Genomic DNA, 22,506 nt, shown 5'->3' with positions numbered 1-22,506 from the left:
AAAACTTGCATTAAAATTAATTTATTTAAACTAGTTGTGAACAAGTCTAATTTTCATATGGATATATAAAAAAGTAATAATGCAAATTAAAAACAAAAAAAAAAAGACAAAAAAAAAATCATAAATATTAAATTCATAATAAAATATCATACAGAATACTAACAAAAAAACAAGTCATCAATAATACTAAAATAAGAGTTAAATGCATGAACACGGTGAATGCATTTGAACCATTTTTATGTTAATATGTCTTTAATACTTTAGTTTTTGATCCAGTTTGATGTTAATTTGACTGTATATTTCAGATGCAGCTCTAGATGATTTCAGGTGAGTGTGATCATGTCTTCTCTCAGATCTCTGTTGTTAATGATCTGTGTTTGATTGGTTGTGGTGTCACAGGTCTGGTCCTGGATGAAGGTCTGTGTCGGTCTGTCGCTGTCTGACCTGCAGAAACGCCTCATTAACAGAACAAACGATCCATTCCTGTGTGTCCTCTAATAACGGCTGTGGTCATTAGTGCTCCGCTGAGACTCTTCCTCCTCCTCTTCCTCGCGATCTACAGGTGAACCACTGCGACTCACAATCAGCTTTAACAGAGAAACAAACATCACATCTCTTCAGTTGTACAGTATTAGCTTGACAACTACACACAAACAAGCATGCAGAAATTACACGAATAAAACTGATAAACTGATACTTCTTCATTTAAACTTTCACCATTTATGTGTATTATTTAATCGGTTATTTTTTATTTATTAGCATTTTTCTTTACATCAACAATAGCCTTAATAATGAAAAATATATTTGTATTTTATTTTTTATTGATCAGTTTTAATTTATTATATTTTTTCTTTACACCAACAATTGCCCTAATAATAATAATAACAATTATATAATAATTATACCCTCACTGTGCAATAAATAAATATAATAAAATCTGAATATAATATCTCGACGAGATTAGAAGCTATTTAAAAATTGCTAAATAAGAATATTAACTAGTAAATCAAACACATAAATAATTTATTGCAAAATATCAAATATTTGCACACATCAGAATTCAGAGTTTGGGATTATAAAAGCTATTTTAGAAAGAATATTAGAAATATTCAAAAATATTTATCATTTTTAATATATATATTTTTTTGTTATTGTTGCTTTATTAAAAATATTAAAATTATAAATGTGGCTATTTATTGATCATTGGTGTATTTTATTATTTTGCTGTTGCGTTTTTTTAAAGTCACACTCAGCTCATATACATAAATTAGCACTGTAATTATGGCATGTAAATATGCAATAAATAAATGTTAATGCTAACGTGATTTGCTAAAGCCCATGTGAAACAGCTTTTAGGAGCAACACTGTGACTGGAATATCTGCCAGATGTTTTTCTGGTAATATATCACACTGTTTATATGAAGGGATTCGCACAGAAGAGCCTTTGAATATTCAGTCATTAGTCAGAAGCAATATTTACTATTATAATCAACGATTCCAGTTCAATCTAATAAAGCCTGCCTTACTGTACCATGTTTCCTAGATGAGACACACCCACTTAGACAAAAGCTGAATGTTTGATTGACATGCAAAGTGACCAATCAGAGCTTGCGGTGTCGTTTAGGGGCGGGTTTACCTCAAATAATCACTTCAATCATATAAAATCAGTGAAGTCAGTCCACAGATAATGATAAATGTGTGGATTTGTTTGCTAGTTTGTCTGGATCTGACAGTTTTGTGTGGCTTGAATCCTCTGGGATACAGAGAAAGCAAAAAATTAACTTTTGGACAAACAGTAGTGAGTCGGTGAAACACTGAAGAACATTTTTGTTATTTTTTAGGTATTGTATTGTGTATTGTGTTTACAGTAAGTAAATTAATGTTTGGATTTTTTGAACACGGCAGATTAGTGGAAGAATATAAATTATTAATGTAAAATTATGTTTAAAATAATTACTTTTTTTCTGATGCATATCTAATATTTTTATTCTCTTAAAACTGTGCATTTGAATGTTTATTACCTCTAAGCCTCACCTCTAAGTATTACACGCTTGTAAACCTTTAAAAATTACTTTAATGTAAGTCATTTATCTTTTTATGAATTGTTAATGTAAAATTATTATAAAAATATATATTTTATTATGTATAGTTACCATATTATCAAAAACTATTTTTAACATTTTTGTGCCACAAAACCTGCATCGTAAGAAATTTTATGTAAAAACAATTGTTTAATGATTTAGTTGAAAATATATAGTTATTAATGTAAAGTTATTTAAAAAAATAATAAATAATATTTGTTATATATTTAATATCGTTCATTGTCAAACTGTGTTTTTAAATATTTATTGCTCCATAAACCTCCATCGCAAGCACATTTAAGTAAATAAATTATTTAAAATGTATATAAAATGATAAAAAATGATATGAAATAATACATATTTAATATACTTTATTGTACTTTATTGTTTATTGCACCATAAACCTTCATTGTAAGTACTTTAAATTTATTTTATTTATTTGATATATATTTTTAATGAATTTTATTGTTTATAGCACCATAAATGGGGAGAAACTCACGTGGATGACATTGACACACACACACACACACACACACACACAAACACACACAAACACACACACACACACACACACACACACACACACACACACACACACACACACACACACACACAGCAGGTGACTTTGAAGCTGGAATAGCTGCAGACGATCCAGCAGTGGTTTGCATTGTGGGTATTTGGTTTCAGTCAAGAAAAACTGTCCAATTAGGGAAGCCACAGTATCGATCTGCAAAACCAGTCAATCTACAGTATCACACACACACAAACACACACACACACACACACACACACACACACACACACACACACACACACACACACACACACACACACACAGAGTTTCAGAGAACAGCTCAGTTTGTCTTCATGCTCATGCTTTACTTTATATATATATATAAAATATTTGAATAATATATGAATGATAAGATTCATACATGAATCATTAAACGCTTTATGAATATGCAGATTATTCAGCACCATGGTATTGCCACAGTACTTGTTTGTAAAGTTCTCCACATGTGTACTGATCTGCCTGTAGCTAGCAAACATTACAGGGGGTTTTCTTTGAATCCGGCTGTTTGCGCTGTTAAATACTTCTGGCCTTGGTTTCAGTGAAAGTTTGCTGCGAAAGTCTTTCAAGCGTTTCCAGATTTGTTTGTGTGAAGTGATCCGTGTCTCCCGCTGTGAACGAAATGAAAATAATTAGTTCTGGGATGGCCTTACTCACAATGTAGTACAAAGCAAAAACTACAGATTAACTGTTTATGAAATAAAGCACACAGTACATTCAATTTACCGCTATAGCTAGCCACCAAAATTGTGAACTCGTATGCTAATCACTGTAACTGCCTTCATATCTCAATGCTAATTGCTATTAGCCATGTGTTATGATCATATATGTTGACAGGAATGTTTAGTTGAACACATTTATGAACTGACTGACCTTATAATGTTGTTGTTTAAGTTACTTTAGCAGCTAGTAATAGCATTTCATGCTACTTTTTAATCTGTGAGACTTTTTTGCTAGCCCAATCGGAAACGATGATTTCTATGCTATCAGTGTGAAAGAATCTCAATCAGGAAGTTGTTTGTTTGTTTTTAGGCACTGACAAACATTAACCACGAAAACAAGAAGTTAGCCACCATGTGTAGCAGATTAGCTTATCGCATCTGTTAAACACAAACAAACACGGTGTAGCTACGAAATGCATACAATCCCATTCTACACATGTTCAATGTGAACTAGCATTATCAGTAAATGATGTCTGAGCTGCAGAAGAATGATAGTCATGCTAAAGTAATCATTAATGCTAGTGCATAGTCTTGAGATAATTGCGTTGACGTGGTGCATGTGAGTCAGGCTCGTTTCCAAGAAACTCAAACCTGATTTGGATTTTATTCTAGCGCTGTGTGTTTGAATGTTGTTATTGCTGTTGTATGTGTATGATGGGATTAGCACTGATGTTGACCTACCCCACAAACAGGAAGTTAGAATTTGCACTGAGTACATCATAGCTGTTCTCTGAGAGTCTCTTGCGGTATTTTGTGCTGCGATTTAATTGTTAATGCTAACAAATCACAAAATCACTCATTTTAGCATAGCATATTAGCAGTTAGCAACCACTCAGGATAACTTGGCATTGTGGCCAAGTGGTTTCTTTTTTTGGTTTGTTGGCATCTAAAATTAAGAGTTGTTTTGTTATTTTAATGTATGGAGATGTGGTTTTGTGCTCTAACTACATGCATCTGGATTGTAATCAAGGCTAGCGACTCGATGGTGAGCCTTTTTAATTTCGCTTCCATCACGTCTAGCTTGTAAATGACAATCATGATTATTTAACGTGCATTCGGTCCTCTGTTCGTGTGTGTGTGTGTGATTACAGGCCTGTCTATGCTCATCAAACCTCCCACAGCAGCTTAACAGCTAAAACAACATATCTCAAAGCGTTTGTACTCACGATATTATGCTAAAAAAAGAAATCAGAGATGTTAACTTGTGGCCTACATTTCAACTTGGGCCATTTAAACTGGTTTTGATTTGTTGAAAAACCAATACAGCCAATAACTGCTGGTGTTTTTGTGCTTTAATGTCAATTTAGGATAATGGATAATGTTAGCTAATAGCTAATTAGCTAAGTAGCCTTCCCACCTCATATGTCTTTGTTTCTAGGTGACGATCCTTTTGCATTACAAAGGAAACTTGAATGCTGTCTCATGTTTACATTTCATCATCTTTAGCATGTAGCATTCATGTTTGATTCTTGGCACATGTCAGTATTTTGACGTTGTTGCACGGTTAGCCCATTCCCATCTTACGTTTTTCATACCGGATTACAAACAAGTCTCCTTGGTGCGCTAGTATAGTCTCCATCCTTGCTATCCACCATATCTTTAGCATTAGCGCTAAACACAATCCTGTTTCTGAGTAACATCATTTGCAGTGTCATTGGTAGCTTGTTTCAAGACTAGCTTCTTGCTAATCTCATGCAGTCACAAAGTGTTTCTCATTATTTTCTTGATATAGAGCTCAAAATAAATTTTACTTTCGTATTGTGATGTATTTCTGGATATGTAATGAGGAATTATGACAACAATTTCACAACAGGCTAGCTAGCTACTTACTATCGTGCTTATAATGTGAACTCTGGATATATAATGAGGGATCATGACGACAAGTTGGCAACAGGCAGCTAGCTACTTGCTATCATGCTAATCATATGAATTCTGGATATATAATGAGGGATTATGACAAAACAGGGTGGCTAGCTTCTTGCTATATTGCTAATCTCTCCCAAACACACTTTATTTCTCATTGAAGTCTTGATATAGCATACATGCCAACCCTCCCTAATTTTCCGGGAGACTCCCGAATTTCAAAGCCCCTCCCGAAAATCTCCCGGACCGACCTTTCTCCCGAATTTCTCCCGATTTCCACCCGGACAACAATATTGCTACACCATCCGTCACTGGGCGCCGTTTTAGACCAAACGCTTGCGCTCCATGGCATCTGTCGTTGCTATGCAACCAAACTGCGCTCTCCATGATGACGACGAAGAAGTATCAGCAAAGGATTAATTGATTTCTAGCCTCACCTCGGCTCGCATTAGCTTTACTACTAGATATATAGCTTTACCCCCCCCCCCCGGTCCTTTTTAATATCTCCCTAATTCTGAGGTCTCAAGGTTGGCAAGTATGTGATATAGTGATATAGAGTATTCATTTAACTTTCATTATGTGATATAATAATGGATATATCACAAGAAATTATGACTAAAAATACACAACAGAGCAGCTAGCTTCTTGCTAACATGCTAATCTAATGAAATCACAAATTATTTCTAACTAAAATTGTGATAGAAGTCAAAACCATTTTCACTTTTGAAATGTGATGCATTTCTGAATGTATAATTAGAAATTATGATGACAAATTTGTAACCGGACAGCTAGCTACATGCTACCATGTTAATTTCATGGAATCACAAGGTATTTCTCATTTAAATCCCAATAAAGTGATTAATTCCCATTTTACTTTCATAATGTGATATATTTGAGGATGCATAATGAGAAATTATGACGACACATTCAGAAAAGGACAGCTAGCTACGTGCTATTATGCTAATGTCATGAAATCACAAGGTATTTCTAATTTAAATCATGATATAGTCATCAATACCCATTTTAATTTCATAATCTGATGTATTTCTAGATGTGTGAAGATAAATTACTACTTGCTAACATCCTAATCTTGTCACTTCAGTGCAATCCTTAAGCTTTTCTTTCTCATTAAAGTCATAATATAGTGTTTTCAACCCACATAACATGATGTATTTCTGAGTGAAACTGGATATTACAATTTATCCGTGTTTAATAGGATGGGGGTGGGGGTAGTTTTATTTACTTATTTCTGGATTGACATATGCTAGTACATTGGAAGTAGATAGTATCAGTTTTGATTTCATGTTAGCATTTCGTCCCAAATCTTTAGCGCATGTTGTCAGCTAGCATGTAGATCAGATTGACCACCATCAGGATGAGCTGCTGTGACACAGTGGTGCCCCGACATCTTGTTATTGAGCTATAATGAGTTCCTTAACTATTTATCTGCTAATTTATTTATGATGAAGTTGTAGCAGCGTGTTTGCCAAGCCTGGAAGTCATTAAGGGACTAATTAGTGGAGTTTTCGTGGCAGCCATGTTTGGTGGCGGAGAGAGTTCGTGGCTTATGCATGGCAGACGAGGCTGTTTCTGTCAAGCTCTTGCTCTCTTCCCCGGGTGCTGTTCGTAACATCGACGTGTTGGCACTTCTCCAGGCCAACTGGTGTGCACAGAGTCGCATGTCTCCAGGGCAGGTTAAAACCTGGCACTGTGCTCGCCGGAGCTCTGGGGGCTCACACAAATACGAGCCACACACACCGATGCTCCTTTCAGATGCGGATCACAGCTGCCCCGGATCATCATTACTGACTGCTGCTGTTATATTATACTCAGAGACGGAAAACCACTAGCATGGCTAGTGTTTGCAAGCGTTCTTAAAAACATGTTTTCCCTGTATTTGTATTTATATATTTAATTTTGGGGAAGCTTTAGAGGAGTTTTTAAGTTGAATTAGTTCTACTTCAGCTTAAAAAGAGAACTATTAGTAAGCCAATTTAAGCTAAACAGTAAAAAAAAAAATTGTAAAAAGAATATTTAAATATTTATGTATTTATATTATTATAATTTTTTATGTATAAACTAGTGCTGGGCAACGATTCATCGCGATTAATTGTATCCAAACCAAAAGAGTTTGTTTGCATAATATACTGTGTATGTTTATTATGTATCTAAATACACACACATAGATGCATATATAAAAAAAAAATAGGTTATGTTTATACAGTTTATTAATTATATTTACATATAGTTTAAATTATATGAGTGTAAATATGTACTTGTAAATATTTTCAAAATATCTACTGTATGCGTCTGTCTTTATATATACATCATAAATGTACACACACACACGTTATATAAACAAAAACTTTTATTTTTGATGCGATTAATTGCGATTAATCATTGCCCAGCACTAGTTTATACATAAAAAATTATAATAATATAAATACATAAATATTTAAATATTCTTTTTACAATTTTTTTTTTTTACTGTCCTCTTAAAAACATCAGCCCACAGAACACACACACAAGTAATCAGAAGATCCGTCATTTTTGCTGTGACGTCACCTTTGTTTCCTTGTATGTGATTGGCTGAAGCCTTTTTGTCGCCTCAAAAGTAAAAAAAAATCGACATCGAAGCAAAAAAAATAAAAGTAGTTTTTTCGCCTCAGCACATTCGCGTTCGGTGTGAAAGCACTCATTACACAAACAGCTGATCAAAAAATAAAACCATCGCGCGAATTATTCGCACGTCAAAATCGCGTCCAGTGTGAAAGGACCTTAAGAGGACAGCTCACCTTAAGCAGACTGCCAGACGCTGCTCCGGATGAATTGGTTCCCTGAAGTTTGTGGTTTGTCTCGTCAGATGCAGTGCCACTATCTGAAGGAGCTCCTCGAATTGTCCCACAGACATCCGAAAGTAAGTGCGGAACCGGCCATGATAAAGTTTTAGCTCCTGTACAAGATTGGCATACTCCCCTTCAGACTCTCTGTTCTTTAGGACTGGGTGCACCCAAAACCTTCTTTTCTGTCTTTTAAAGAAAATGAAAAGCTCGTCTTCACTGGATGATGATGTTGAAGTGTCCATTTTCTCAACTGTCGGCGCGAAAGTTTTGGAATGTTGAAGCTCTCTGAACGTCACAGACATCGCAAATTCGCGTCGCGGCTGATGTGAATGGTTTTGACGCGAACTATTCGCACGCGAACTATTCGCTTTTTCGTTTCGCTTTTTCGTTACGCATCCGGTGTGAAAGGGCCTTAAATCTCAGTTCCTCCACACACTGTTGATCTCTGGAGTTGAGCCTGGAGCAGACCTGTCTAGTCCAGGTCTAATGATGAAGGGCTTGTAGGATCAGGACTCCATATCATAAATAATATAAAACTATATGAAGCAGATGCATGAAGTGTATGTAGTGTTAAATGTGCAGTGTCCAGTAGAAGGCAGACATTGAAGATGTTATTGATGGGTGTTGGTGTCTCATCAGTGGTGATGGATGTGGATGCGGTGTGTTGTTCAGACTCTGGCTGGAAACAGCTGATGTTATCGCTCGCTCCGCTGACCTGTACTCAGCACTTATTGGGCAGATATTGTGCATCTGTCTGCGGTGCGTGACTGATGTGGATCTGAGTTCAGACTCAATCATCTGGACCAGAGCGACCAGATACAGAGACTCTCAGCGGAAAATGCTTGATGAACCAGCTTCTCGTGTAGGAACCAAAACTGGATAGTCATTCATTCATATATATATATATATATATATATATATCATTTAATATATATATATTTTTTTAGTAGTCTGTTTAAAAAACAAAAAAATTCTAATTTTATTTTTTTTGTTTTGCGTTTTAGTTTTTTTTAATTATTATTTTCAACTTATTTTTTCTTATTAGTTTTGTTTTTATTTACATTTATTACATTACTTTATAAAAATACATTTTTTTCCTCTATTTATTTATCCTATTTTTTGTTTTTATATAAATTTTTCCTTCTTTTTAATTTTAAAATCATTTTAATATTGTTTTATTTCATTATCTTAACTGTTTCCCCTTTTCATTCTAATTATATTGTTTTTATTTAAATTAGATTTTTATTTTTTATATTTTAGTATTTATTTTATACTGCTTTTATTATTAAATATTTTTTCTGTTTTATTATTTTTGCTTTATGATCAGTTCTTCTTTTAAAATTGCTCTTTACATTTAATCTTATTTAATTTTTATAGTCTATTTTTTATTTTATTTTTAAATTGTAATTTTATTTTATTTTATTGTTTTACTTTTTAATAATTATTCTACACTGATTTTATTATTATTTTATTTTATTCTGTTTTTGTTTGTTTTATGATTTTTTTTCTTTTATAATTGTTTTTTCTATATAATTTAAACATTATATTTTTCTGTTTGAAGTCTATTTTAAATTTACATTTTTTAAATATATTTGCTGTTTTATGAAGTTTATTTTTAATTTAATTTAACTTTTTTCATATTTGCCGTTTTATCTTTTTTGTTTTATTTTCTAATATTCTTATATATATATATATATATATATATATATATATATATATATATATATATATATATATAATTTTTATTTCATTGTCATTTTAAAATTTTCTGTTTATTTTTTCCTAATTACCTTACAGTAAATATATATATATATTTTTTTTTTTATATATATTTGAAGTATTTTGTAGTATTTATTTTCTTTATTTTTCTTATTGTTAGTATTTTATTTACCCCATTTTCTTTTATTTTTTATTTTTTTTTACTTTATTTATTTTAATATTATTCTTTCATTCTTAATTTAATTTATTTCTAGACTAACTATTTGATGCAAGCCAGCATTACTAGCATGGGAAGCTCTATACTGATAGCTAGTACACGATAACAGTCAGAATAAAATGGAAAAACAAATATGTTTACTGTATGTGCCTTTACTCGCTTTCAAAAGTAAACACACATTCGATAAACATATTTATTTTCGTCATATTTTCTCACACACAAAGACAGACCCCCTACTGCTGCTTTCTTGGACGGCGAATGGATCTGTTCTCCTGCGGCGAGCGTCGCATTAAACACTAATGACCTCACATTAACGACTGCAATAATCCACGAAGCTGAAACGAGCGCGTCATCTGTCCGTAGGGCTGAATATTAATAGTTTCATCCAGACAATCGTCGCAGGGACAAAGTGACCTGAACGACCCTCTAGAGACGCTCAAGACGGGAAAAACCGCCCTGAAGAGCCACTCAATGGAGTTAACTAACATTATTTATATGAACAAGAAACACTTTAACTCACTTTCACCAAAATAAAGTGCATTTGAGGTCTAAAGTAGGCAATTCACTAGCTTTTGTCATTATGTCATTTTGTTTTATTTTTCATTTTTCTTCTTTTGTACTTGTAATTTTTATTGAAATTTATTGTTATTTTTACTTAATTTAATCATATATAATTTCTTAAATATACTTTTATTGTACTATTTTGTCTTATTTTTTTTAGCATTTTTATAATATTATTTTGTCATATCTTATTTTTATTTTGTATTTTTATAATTTTGTATAATTTTTATATTTATAAATATTATTCTGTCTTATTTAATCTTATTTATCCTATTTTCTATTATTTTAATTTTAATTTTAACATTTTCTTCTTTTGTACTTATAATTACGTACAATTATCCGAGTCCAGTTCTGTCAGCAAATCATTAATTAGGACTTTGAATATTTATATTCAATTATATTATATTATATTATATTATATTATATTATATTATATTATATTATATTATATTATATTATATTATATTATATTATATTATATTATATTATATCTATTTAACATTTTTAAATATATATGTATAAGTATATACGATTGTATTTTATATATTTGTAAAATATTTATTTTAGCATTTAATTTATCTTTTTGTTTTATTTTTCAATTTTCTTCTAACTACATTTTGCGTTTATTTTTGATTTATTTTATAAACCACTTTCTTGTGTATGAATCTCGATTTAAAATTGTTTTAAAGGTGAAGACTGTCATTTTTGCACCTTGTTTTTGTTTATTTAATCCTATTTTGTTTTTGTTTTATTTTATCAGTTTTTTGCATTATTTTGTATTATTTTGTATTTATTCTTTATTTAATTTTTTTTTCAGCACTTTCTTGTGTACAAAACTGAAAGATTGTTGCAAAACTACTTATTTTTTTGTACCGACTTGCATAAAAACTCACCAAAATGAGTTCATCTTTGGTTAAATATTGTTCTTTTAGATGTTTAACAGCGTGAGTCTGGTTCTGTGAGGCCATCATTAATTATAAGTGGCATTAATTCACACAAGGCAGTATAGACTCACTCTTACTACACCCTCATGAGTGACTACGGAGCTCATTTGAACAGATTAAGTGTTTCTTCCTCCATGTGGCTTTGGGACTACAAACACTCTGCTCACTCTGCTCTGTCTGGCAGGAGTCCTGACGAACCTTCGTCAACATCTGCACCAAATCTCCTGCTTTTTAGCTAGCAAAATGTTTTCCTCAGACACACTTCAATGACATTAGGCCATAATTACAGCCATTTCTTCCCAAATATCCTTGGTTTAATTCGATTTGCCAGTTTAGTAATTTTTTGCGCAATCTTTGTACAAATCGAACAATTTTTATATTGTAAATACGCTGTACTTTGAAAATAACATTGCACTGCTAGCTAACAATGCCATTGCTAATGTTGTTTTATGCTGCTGTAACAGCCCTATTTGCGTTAAACCGCTGTCTCTATCTGCCCAGAGTCTCTATTTCGCAATAAATAATTATCAAGGAAAATGTTGCTAGTGGAGCTACTTGCGTTAAATCGTAGTAAATCTCATCATACATTGTATCACAGAATTTTTTTTTTTCAAAACAGAAAACGTCAACATTTTGTCGATGTTGCTAATTCACACAACTGTAGCAGCACTAGTTGTTCTAAACTAACATTATAGCATATAACAATCCAGTCGAGTCCCACGTTATATTTTTCCGTCTCTAGTCGAGTCCCATCATACTTATTTAGCGATAAATATATATTTTTTTTCACTCTAAAAATACTTAAAAATGCTATTGTTGCAAATGCATGCAGCTGTAACAGAGCGTTAAATCTAAGTATTAGCATATCGCAATCCAGCATAAATAATTCACCTCCGCAATTTAACGCTTATTTCCGCTTGGATTCCTGTAGCGCAGACGAGCACATGAACGATTTGGGACAGCACAGAGCGATCCACTGGCAGTAAGACGCTGTCTGAACTGGGGCTACATGGCAGTTAGCCTGTAAATACACCATGACTAATGCACACGTAATGGAAGTAAATCTGTTGTTGCGCGAGATTATCCCACAACCTGGGTTCAGCGGGACGCCGGGCCAACAAACGCCAACATCACGCTGAGAGGAGAATATCTGTGACCAATCTACTGAGTATCTGTGACTTGTTGTCTTTAGCCCCAATTACGAGCATTGGCCAGATATTTTCAATATTCATTTCCCACTCAGTCGTCATTGAACCGTTCCTCTGGAGAGCCAAACAGGAGGCGAGACGCAGATGGTGCCATCTTATCTGCTCTCACTACCCAAACACCATCTTGAGAGACATCCACTTGATTCCTCCTTCCTTTCTCTTGGCACTACGAGATCAAGATGTACCATATCTCTGTTTTCAGGTGTAGGGGAGGAAATGTTTGCCTGAAGCTCACAGTGAATAATTGGGCAAAACTAAACAATCCACAATATATGTATGCAAATCGTGTGTAACCTTTGAAATATATTATATTAAATATATTATGGTAAATATACAAATTTAAATATTTTAATAAATATAATAATTATTATTAAATAATTGCTTAAAATAATAAAACTTGTTTTCAGAGACTTTATATTTTATTATGTTTATTTTTCTTTCCATTTTTAATTTTTATTTTTTTAATGCTTAAGACAAAGAGAAACAATATTGTCCTATCATAACAAACCATACATCAGTAGAAAACTTTTTATTCAGCTTTCAGATTGTATAAATCACAATTTCGAATAATTTACACTCCAGGGTCACATGTGTATATATATATATATATATATATATATATATATATATATATATATATACATAAAACCATGAGGAAAACAAGCTTCATTAACTTTGTGCAATGTATAATTTTTATTATTATTATTATTATTGTTTCTAATTTATATTATTGAGCACTTGTGTTGCATGTTTAATTCAGCTGTTAATTATTATTATTATTATTATTATTAGAAGTAAATTAAACAAATAAAAACAGGCTTAATTTACTTATACAATATGTAATTGCTTTTTTTTTTTTTTTTAACTTGTTAATTATGCTATGCACCTTCAAGTCTGCTTTATTGTCAATTTCCACATGTACAGTACATACATACAGAGAATCGAAATTGCGTTACTCTCAGACCCCGGTGCATACAGATAACATTAACATTAAAGCCTAAAAAAATCTAGATCAAATATAAAATGTAGATACAACTATACAATAATGGAATGTAAAAAAAGGCATATAATAAATTTAAAATAAAGTTAAATAAAGCAGCGCAAGACAAATGACAGATAAAGTGAAAATCAATGAAGTGAACAACAGTGCAGATAAAAAGATTTTTAGTGCAAAAAAAAATCCCTTATTAAAAATATCTTAAGTCTGATTAAAGTGACAAGTGACAAAGGGCTCAAGAGTAGTTATTTTATTTAACTGACTGATGAGTTAGTGAAATGATGTCAGTTCCATGCTGAATGAGGTAGTGAGCAGACCAATGCTTCACAAAGTGACTGGTGCATGCCATCATATAATTAGTGGGGGGGGGGGGGGGGTCATAGTTCAGTGGTGCCTGGGGCAGAAGAGGGGAGGGGGGGCAAGTTCGAGAGGGAGTTCAGCTTCCTTCAGTCTGCTGGTCCTGGCCTGGAGACTCCGCAGTCTCCTCCCTGATGGCAGCAGACTGAAGAAGCTATGTGATGGGTGAGTGGGATCACCTGTGATGCAGAGGGCTTTGCTCTCCTCAGTTTGCGGAGGAAGTAGAGATGCTGCTGTAATTTCTTTGCCAGTGCTGCTGTGTTTTCAGTCCAGGAGAGGTCCTCTGTGATGTGCACACCCAGGAACTTGGTGCTGCTCACTCTCTCCACAGTCGCACCGTTGATGGTCAGAGGAACGTGCTGACCTTCAGGTTTTATTAAAAAGGAGATAAAAAAGACAGATTTCAAAGGGTTCATTTATTTCATGCAATTTATAATTGAATTTTTTTTTATAATTATTAATTTTAGTATGAAATGTAAATGTTCTTGCCAGGTTTCATGTTCCTAATTATGCTTCCCACTGGCTTTTGATTTATATTAATCTCTTCTTCTTTGTGAACTGAATTCGCAGAATGTTGTTCTACTTGAAACTCTCAGTGATTTTCCAGAGTACAAATTGAGATCCCCTGTGTGATGAATGGAGTCGTCTGGATAATAAACGCAGTTGTCTCGACAACTTCCATTGTGCCTTTTAAAGGAAAGAGAAGGTTTCATTTACGTACCACATGACTTTGTTTTTGTCAACCAAAGCCTGAACAATAGATTGTAAGTGAATAGCTTTCACTTAAAGTGACTTTCATTTACTACATTTATTCAGCGTTTTCACACCTACCTGACAATTATAGAACAAAAAGAGATGTTCAGCTCCTGAACTATAATGAATAAGCTCAAATCCAACTAGTACATTTAAATAAAGCTTATTCTTTCCAAGCACCATTTTGCATTGGACTCTTGAGTCACTGTATGGTCCTTCACTCAGATTTAAGGCTCATTATAGGTTCTTTACATTAGATATTGGATTTCCTGGTTCTTTAAAGTGTTAAAACATTAAAATGTTCTTTGAGGAACCAATGTAAATCCCATATCTCATTTGGATCCAATCAAATATGGTTTACGAAGGGTTGACTTCAATCACAATGGGATTATTTCTTGGAAATACAGTCTGGTCTTTCTGCTAAACATCTCTTTCTTTGTGTTTCCTCCAGAAGAAAAAAAACATTTTGCATTGGGTTTTTGAGTCTCTAAATGGTTCTTCATTGAGTTAGTTTTTTTAGGCTAATTAAACTTTCTTCGTGACAATATTTAAGGACTCAGTTCACTTCGAACGACTCGGCATCAGTGTGGAAAAGTCTAAAGAAGATCACCAATTACAAGACACCACCCCCCAGCACTGTGGATCATCAACGACTGGCAGACGATCTGAACGAGTTTTACTGCAGGTTTGAAAGAACACCCATCACCTGCCCTAAACACCTCTCCACACAAACGTTCACACCATTAACAGCTCCTGCAACCCATCCTGAACACCTCTCCAATCAAGCACTCTCACCATTCACACCTCCTGCATCCCCCCTCTCCCCCACACCTGCAATACAGATCAGCAAGGATGCGGTGCGCCAGGTCTTCCGGAAGCAGAAAAGGAAAAAAGCACCAGGCCCAGATTGTGTTACACGAGCCTGTCTGAAATCCTGTGCTGACCAGCTGGCCCCCTCTTCACAAAGATCTTCAACAGATCGCTGGAACTGTGCAAAGTCCCTTCATGCTTCAAATGCTCCACCATCATCCCCATCCCAAAGAAACCCAAAATTACAGGACTAAATGACTACAGGCCTGTTGCTTTAACATCCGTAGTCATGAAGTCATTTGAAAAACTGGTGCTGGCCCACCTGAAGGACATCACTGGACCCTTGCTGGATCCTCTTCAGTTTGCCTACAGAGCAAACAGGTCTGTGGACGATGCAGTAAACATTGGACTGCATTATGTTCTGCAACACCTAGACAGACCGGGAACCTATGTGAGGATCCTGTTTGTGGACTTCAGCTCGGCTTTTAACACGATCATGCCAAACCTCCTCCTGCACAAGCTAACTCAGCTCTCCATGCCCACCTCCGTCTGTCAGTGGATCAACAGCTTCCTGACAGACAGGCAGCAGCTAGTGAGGCTGGGAAAATACACATCCAGCACCCGTACAATCAGCACCGGAGCTCCCCAGGGCTGTGTTCTCTCCCCACTGCTCTTCTCCCTGTACACTAATGATTGCACATCTAAGGACCCCTCTGTCAAGCTCCTGAAGTTTGCAGACGACACCACACTCATCGACCTCATTCAGGACGGTGACGAGTCTGCTTACAGACAGGAGGTTAAAGAGCTGGCTGTCTGGTGCACTCTCAACAACCTGGAGCTTAACACGCTCAAAACAGTGGAGATGATCGTGGACTTCAGGAGAAACCCCCCTGCACTCCCCCCACTCACCATCATGAACAGCACTGTGGCTGCAGTGGAGTCATTCAGGTTCCTGGGCACCACTATCTCTCAGGACCTGAAGTGGGACATTCACATTGACTCCATTGTGAAAAAGGCCCAGCAGAGGTTGTACTTCCTTCGCCAGCTGAGGAAGTTTAACCTGCCACAGGATCTGCTGAAACAGTTCTACTCCACCATCATCGAATCCATCCTCTGCACTTCAGTAACTGTCTGGTTCAGCTCAGCTTCTAAATCTGACCTCAGAAGACTACAGAGGGTAGTCCGGACTGCTGAGCGAATTATCGGTACAACCCTCCCATCTATTCAAGAACTGTACTTATCCAGAGTGAGCAAAAGGGCTGTTAAAATCACTCTGGACCCCTCACATCCAGCACACTCCCTCTTTGAACTGTTGCCATCTGGTCGACGCTACAGAGCACTGAGCACCAGAACGACCAGACACAGGAACAATTTCTTCCCTCAGGCAATCCATCTTATGAACAGCTGATACACACTGAACACACTGAACACACTACACTTTATATTTATATACACATACACTTAATTTATCTAACACACATACTTAGTATACACTTAAATTTTGCACATAATATACATGTACATACATAACTGCATTTTTGTAATATACCTGCCTACAATTGTCAATTTGTATATTGTCATTCCTTATCTACTTATTTGTATTTTTTGTATTTTTATATTCTTTTATTATGTGTTTTATGTTCTGTCGCTGTCATTCTGTTGTACTGCGGAGCTTCTGTCACGAAAACAAATTCCTCGTATGTGTAAACATACCTGGCAATAAAGCTCATTCTGATTCTGATTCTGATTTGGGGTTTGGGGTTCTTTAAAGTACCGGAATGTAAAAAAATTACTCGTGGAACCAACAAATTTCATTTACTCTACATCCAATCAAATTTGGAATGGCAAAGGTTAACATCAATCACAATGGGATTATTTACACGACATTGACGTATATTTCAGTCTCTTCCCCCTGTTAAACATCACCTTTTGTGTTTCTTACAAAGGAAAGAACATCAAACTGGTTCAAAACAACATGAAGGTGAGTAAATGGTGACAAATTTCTTGTTTTAAGATGAAGCAACCCTTTAAATGGGACATCAAAATTTCATATTGCGTTGAGTTCTTAAATCGCCATTTGCGTTTTTAAGTCTCATTAAAGGTTCAAAATCAATATTAGGGGTGTTGGGTTCTTTAAAACACCAGAACATAAAGTTAATATGGTATGTGAAGGGTTGGCGTTGATCACAATGGGAATGTTTTATGAAATTACATGAATAGAAGTTCATTAAAGTTTCAATGTTTGGGATTTTGGGTTCTTTAAACCACTAGAACATAAAAAGAAATAATTTGTGGAGAAAACACAACTCTTAAAACTCACAACTTCATCCAATCAAGTATGGCTGCCAAGGGCTGGTGTCAATCAAAATGAGATCCATGACAAAACTTGATCTGAATATTGCACAAAATTACAGGAATAATAGCGTATCCAATTTTTTTCATCATGTTTCTTCCAGAAAAAGAACATTCTTCTTCTTTAAACAGAACATAAAATTGTTTTTTTTTTTTCAGATTAACAATGGAAGCTCAAAACTGTTTTTTTTTTTAATTGAGATGCAGTAGCTTATGTCAAGCGCTCCATCGGGAGACCCACAGATCCAGAACGAGAGCGATCAGTATGGAAGCGAATCGTTGGAATGGGCCAATGCATGAGCGAGGCACTCCAGCCTGGATGGCGGAGGGTTAAACGCTTTGTGCGTGGTTTCACGCTGGTGGGCGGCGATCGGCGTGCCAGCATCTCCAGCTCCATCTGTGCTCGTGTTACAGCGCCGACAACTCTCCAAACACACGTCGTGCTCCACTCTCTCCTAGCAGACATGGTTAGTGAAGCTTCACAAGTGTGTGATTAGAAGTTCATTCGTTGAAGATTATCATGTACTGCTGGAAGGGATGTTAAAGTAACTATTTATGACATTTTCACTTTAAGTTTTTAGTTGCTTCCTAAAAAAGTTAGCTTCTTTAAACTTTAGTTTGTGCAACAGTCGAAAGTCACTCTTGTAGAAATGTTTTTATGCTAATATTTGAGGTTTTTAAAGGTCAGTCACATTATGTTAATGTCAGATCCTTAAAGTCAACATGATCTTTACATCAAAATTTACACACAACCCATAATTATTTTCATAATGTGAAGTTTCCAAGTGAAATATATCTTATAAGACATATTTGTTATATTTTTTTATCAGCGTATTTTGTTTTATCTTTATATTTTATTCAATATATTTTACCACATTTGATACTTGTTTTACGATTGTGTTTCAAGTTAAAAAGGGAATTTCAAAAAGTAAAATAAAAATATAAGTTGAAAACCTTAAACTAAATGAAAATTAGAAATGCTGCTTTGGCAAATAACTGAAATAACTAAATTACCAACTGGAAATAAATAAAAATTAAAACTAACCAAGAAAGCAAAACAATAGCAAACAAACAAAAACATAAAAACTATTAAAGTATATAAATAATACTAAAACTAAAGTGTCTCAGCCAAATATAAAAATGCAAAAATGAATACCCAAATAAATGAATATATAATTAACATATAAATGAATCAAAATAGTTATATTAATTGTATATGTAATAAAAAAATATAAATTTGAAAAACTTAATATATACATAGAAATAATTAATTGCACAAGATATAAAAATAACTAATATAATATAAATAAATGCACAAATTAATGGAAGAATACTACAACATAAACATGCATAAATTCTTGGGGAAATGCACAAAAATGTTTATTTTAAATACATGTTATTGTATTGTTTCATTATTTCTTCCTCCATACACTGATAAATCTTTGGTAGTAAGACCAGGAACAAGATGAAGTGAGTCTATTTTGATTTCACGTTTGTTTTATTGCGATTCAATCTGCAACTAAACTCACGGTATTACAAACCTCCGCCGTTATCGCTCGTCCTGACGTGATAACACACCGTAAAAAAGTCACGCACTGTTGCAGGACTCTTTTAGGGCCTCCATAAAAATACTAATTACGGACTCCCAGAATGCTGTGCATTGATGCATTGATAAATCTGTCCGTTTTTGGGGGGTCTCCATCCAGATGGGCCACATGGATCAGATTTACGAGAGTCCTTGTCGCTCGTTATCTGTCCTGTACAAAATTGGGGAAATCAATTGTCCAGATCATGTTCATGTCAGGATGAAATACTCGCACCCGTGTCTGTTATTAAACCTGCCATTGTGAGATTCAACCCTCTCGATCCAGAGCTCTTTATTGTGTTGTTTATACGGCGGATCGTATCGTAATCACTCTCTCCTAACTAAACAAGTTTGTAAATAATTGTTGTAATGTGCTTGTGTTGAGCTGTCGGACAGCAGAGGTTTATGGGCCGTCGATGCTGTTGGCTTGTTTTACGGTGGCTTTGATGAAGGATGGAGAGATGAATCTGATTATGTATGTTTATGCATTAGTCCATTAGAACATGTAAAACTGTAGGTCAAACCTCAGTCATATTCACATGCATTCAATTATACACTTTCAGTCCTATTAATGATGATGTTTTATTAAGTAGCTAAGAGTATAAAATGCATAATTTTGATGATAAAAAATTAATGCATTGAGTGCAGACTTTAATATTCATATACTATAATTAAAATAATGCACCATTATATGCAAATTAATTTCACTGCACTTTATGTGGAGACATTTAGAATGTCTCTATTAATATTAAAAATTGCACGCATAAATTTGATCAAAGTATGTGAATGATATTATTTTTTGTTGTTTTATCAACAAATTGCAAATTATTATGCATATTTATGAATATTTGTGTTGCATACTCATGAGCACTGGTTATTTGTTCATTGCAATTTGTGCATTATTAATATATACATTTATATTTTAATTGTTTGTAATTATTATATTTTAATTGTTGTTTGAGTAAATTTTTTGTCAAATAATATGCAGATCTGTTATGTATATGTATATGTATGTATTATGCATATGTTAAGTTGATAAAATAATATCATTTATAATTCCTGCATTTTTAAAAATTGGATCAATTCATAAAGTAACATTACTCAGTTATAAATTAATATAATTATTATTTATAATTATTAAATATGACTATATAGTAAAATAAATATGTAATTTTTTAATTTGATAGTCTATAGACATTACATAATTCCTGTTTTTCATTGGATTCAGTCATAAACATACAATAATTTCGTGTCCAAAGTGTTATATCAGACCAATTCATAAACACACGTTAATTTATTTTGCAAAACAGGTCTTTTAAGGACTATAAAATCTTCAGTACTAATAAAAAATATAAATAAACTATGGATATATATTAAATCTATATTTATTAAATCTAACTATTATTTTTTTTTATTATTATATTCTAAATTTATTGCAATAATATAATGATTTAGTTACAAATTATATTCCAATTTTACAGAATTAGACTTAATATTAAAAACATTTGGGAAAAAAAATCTAGTAAATCTCTCATTAACATCCATTGTCTGGACAAGTGGAGCTTGAACATTATGCTAAATATCTCATTTTGCTTTCTACAGGTCATACACTTTAGGAATGACATGAGGGTCAGTAAATGAGGACTGACCCATCGTTTTGGGGCGTTTTTGCCCTGTTGGAGCGGCATATTTGTGAGAGATTTTCTCCAGTTATAATTCACCGAAAGTCATCTATTCAAAGTCAACATGAAACCATTTAAACAGTGTTTTCCATTAAATTGTCTTTAGCAAACAGCTCGGTGGCTATTATCGTTACGGCGAGCAATTCGGACCTGTGAATGGGGACCTGATATCCTCATTAGAGCAGGTATTTCTAGATGTTGGGCCCTGCTGAGAGACGCTGGGCTCAGGAACATTCGGCTCCACGGGACACACTAATAAAGTCCAGCTGGAGAGGCTTTAATGAAACCCAAACTGATTCTGCATCAAACTGCAGAAGAGAAGTCACTGCTTCAGCCTTGAGCTGTTGGTGCTATACATGTCTCTTCTGTCTACAGCTGATCTCGTTTGGAATTAAATGAAGAGATTATAATAAATCTTTTTAATTGGACATAAAAATAAATACTTAAATTATCTAAAATATAGTTCAATTCTTAGTATAACAATAATACATTTTGAATAAACTTATATTAATTAAAATAGATATAATAAAATAAAATATTCTAATATAATAAATCTAATTATATATAATTATAATTATAACAACAATAAATTAGAGTAAAATGAGACATAATTGCAAATAATTAAACACAATCATAAAATAATATAATACATATAATAATCCTAATTATACATAATTCATGATGATAATAATAATAATAATAAATTATAATAAAATTACAAATTCTTAAATACAATAAAATAATCTATTAAATAGAAGTAGTTATATATAATTCCGATATAATAGAACAAAATAATAAAAATAAAAAAAAATGTTAAATATAATAAATCAAAAATTGTATTTAATTTTAATTATAATAAAATTAGAAAAAAATTAAATAAAGTTAATAAAGTTAACATTATGAAAAAATAATAGTTACAAAGGAAAAATATAGTCATACTTAAATAAAAAAATATAATCAATATAAAACAAATTATAATATTTTGATTTCTAATGAATATAATTCGGTTGATGTTTCGTTGATTGTAATGGTAGTGATTTAGCATTGACTAAATTGTACAGTTGAGTGTAATTGTACCAGACTCTGATGAAGGTGAAGACTGGGGTCTATGTTAGCGTGTTTTTGAAGGTGTCCCTTCATCCATTAACAGAAGAGCTGCTCGGCCGGTCACAGTTCATCCTGTCTCCTCATTAAGACGTCTGATTTATTCCTCAGGCTCAAAATGAAGTTTTCTGAATGTT

At 33.5% G+C, this 22,506-nt stretch overlaps 1 long non-coding RNA gene across 1 annotated transcript; it reads left to right on the top strand.

Annotated features, from left to right (window-relative positions):
- Positions 1-474: 474 nt before the first annotated feature.
- Positions 475-21,377, top strand: LOC132159045 (uncharacterized). Its single transcript, XR_009437743.1, has 3 exons — positions 475-562; positions 17,593-17,627; positions 21,186-21,377. It is a non-coding gene; the product is annotated as an uncharacterized LOC132159045 (long non-coding RNA).
- Positions 21,378-22,506: the final 1,129 nt, after the last annotated feature.

The sequence above is a fragment of the Carassius carassius genome, chromosome 16, assembly GCF_963082965.1.
Source record: "Carassius carassius chromosome 16, fCarCar2.1, whole genome shotgun sequence".
NCBI lineage: Eukaryota > Metazoa > Chordata > Actinopteri > Cypriniformes > Cyprinidae > Carassius > Carassius carassius.
The sequence above is the reverse complement of the archived record's forward strand: the minus strand, read 5'-3'. Positions and strand labels throughout refer to the sequence as shown.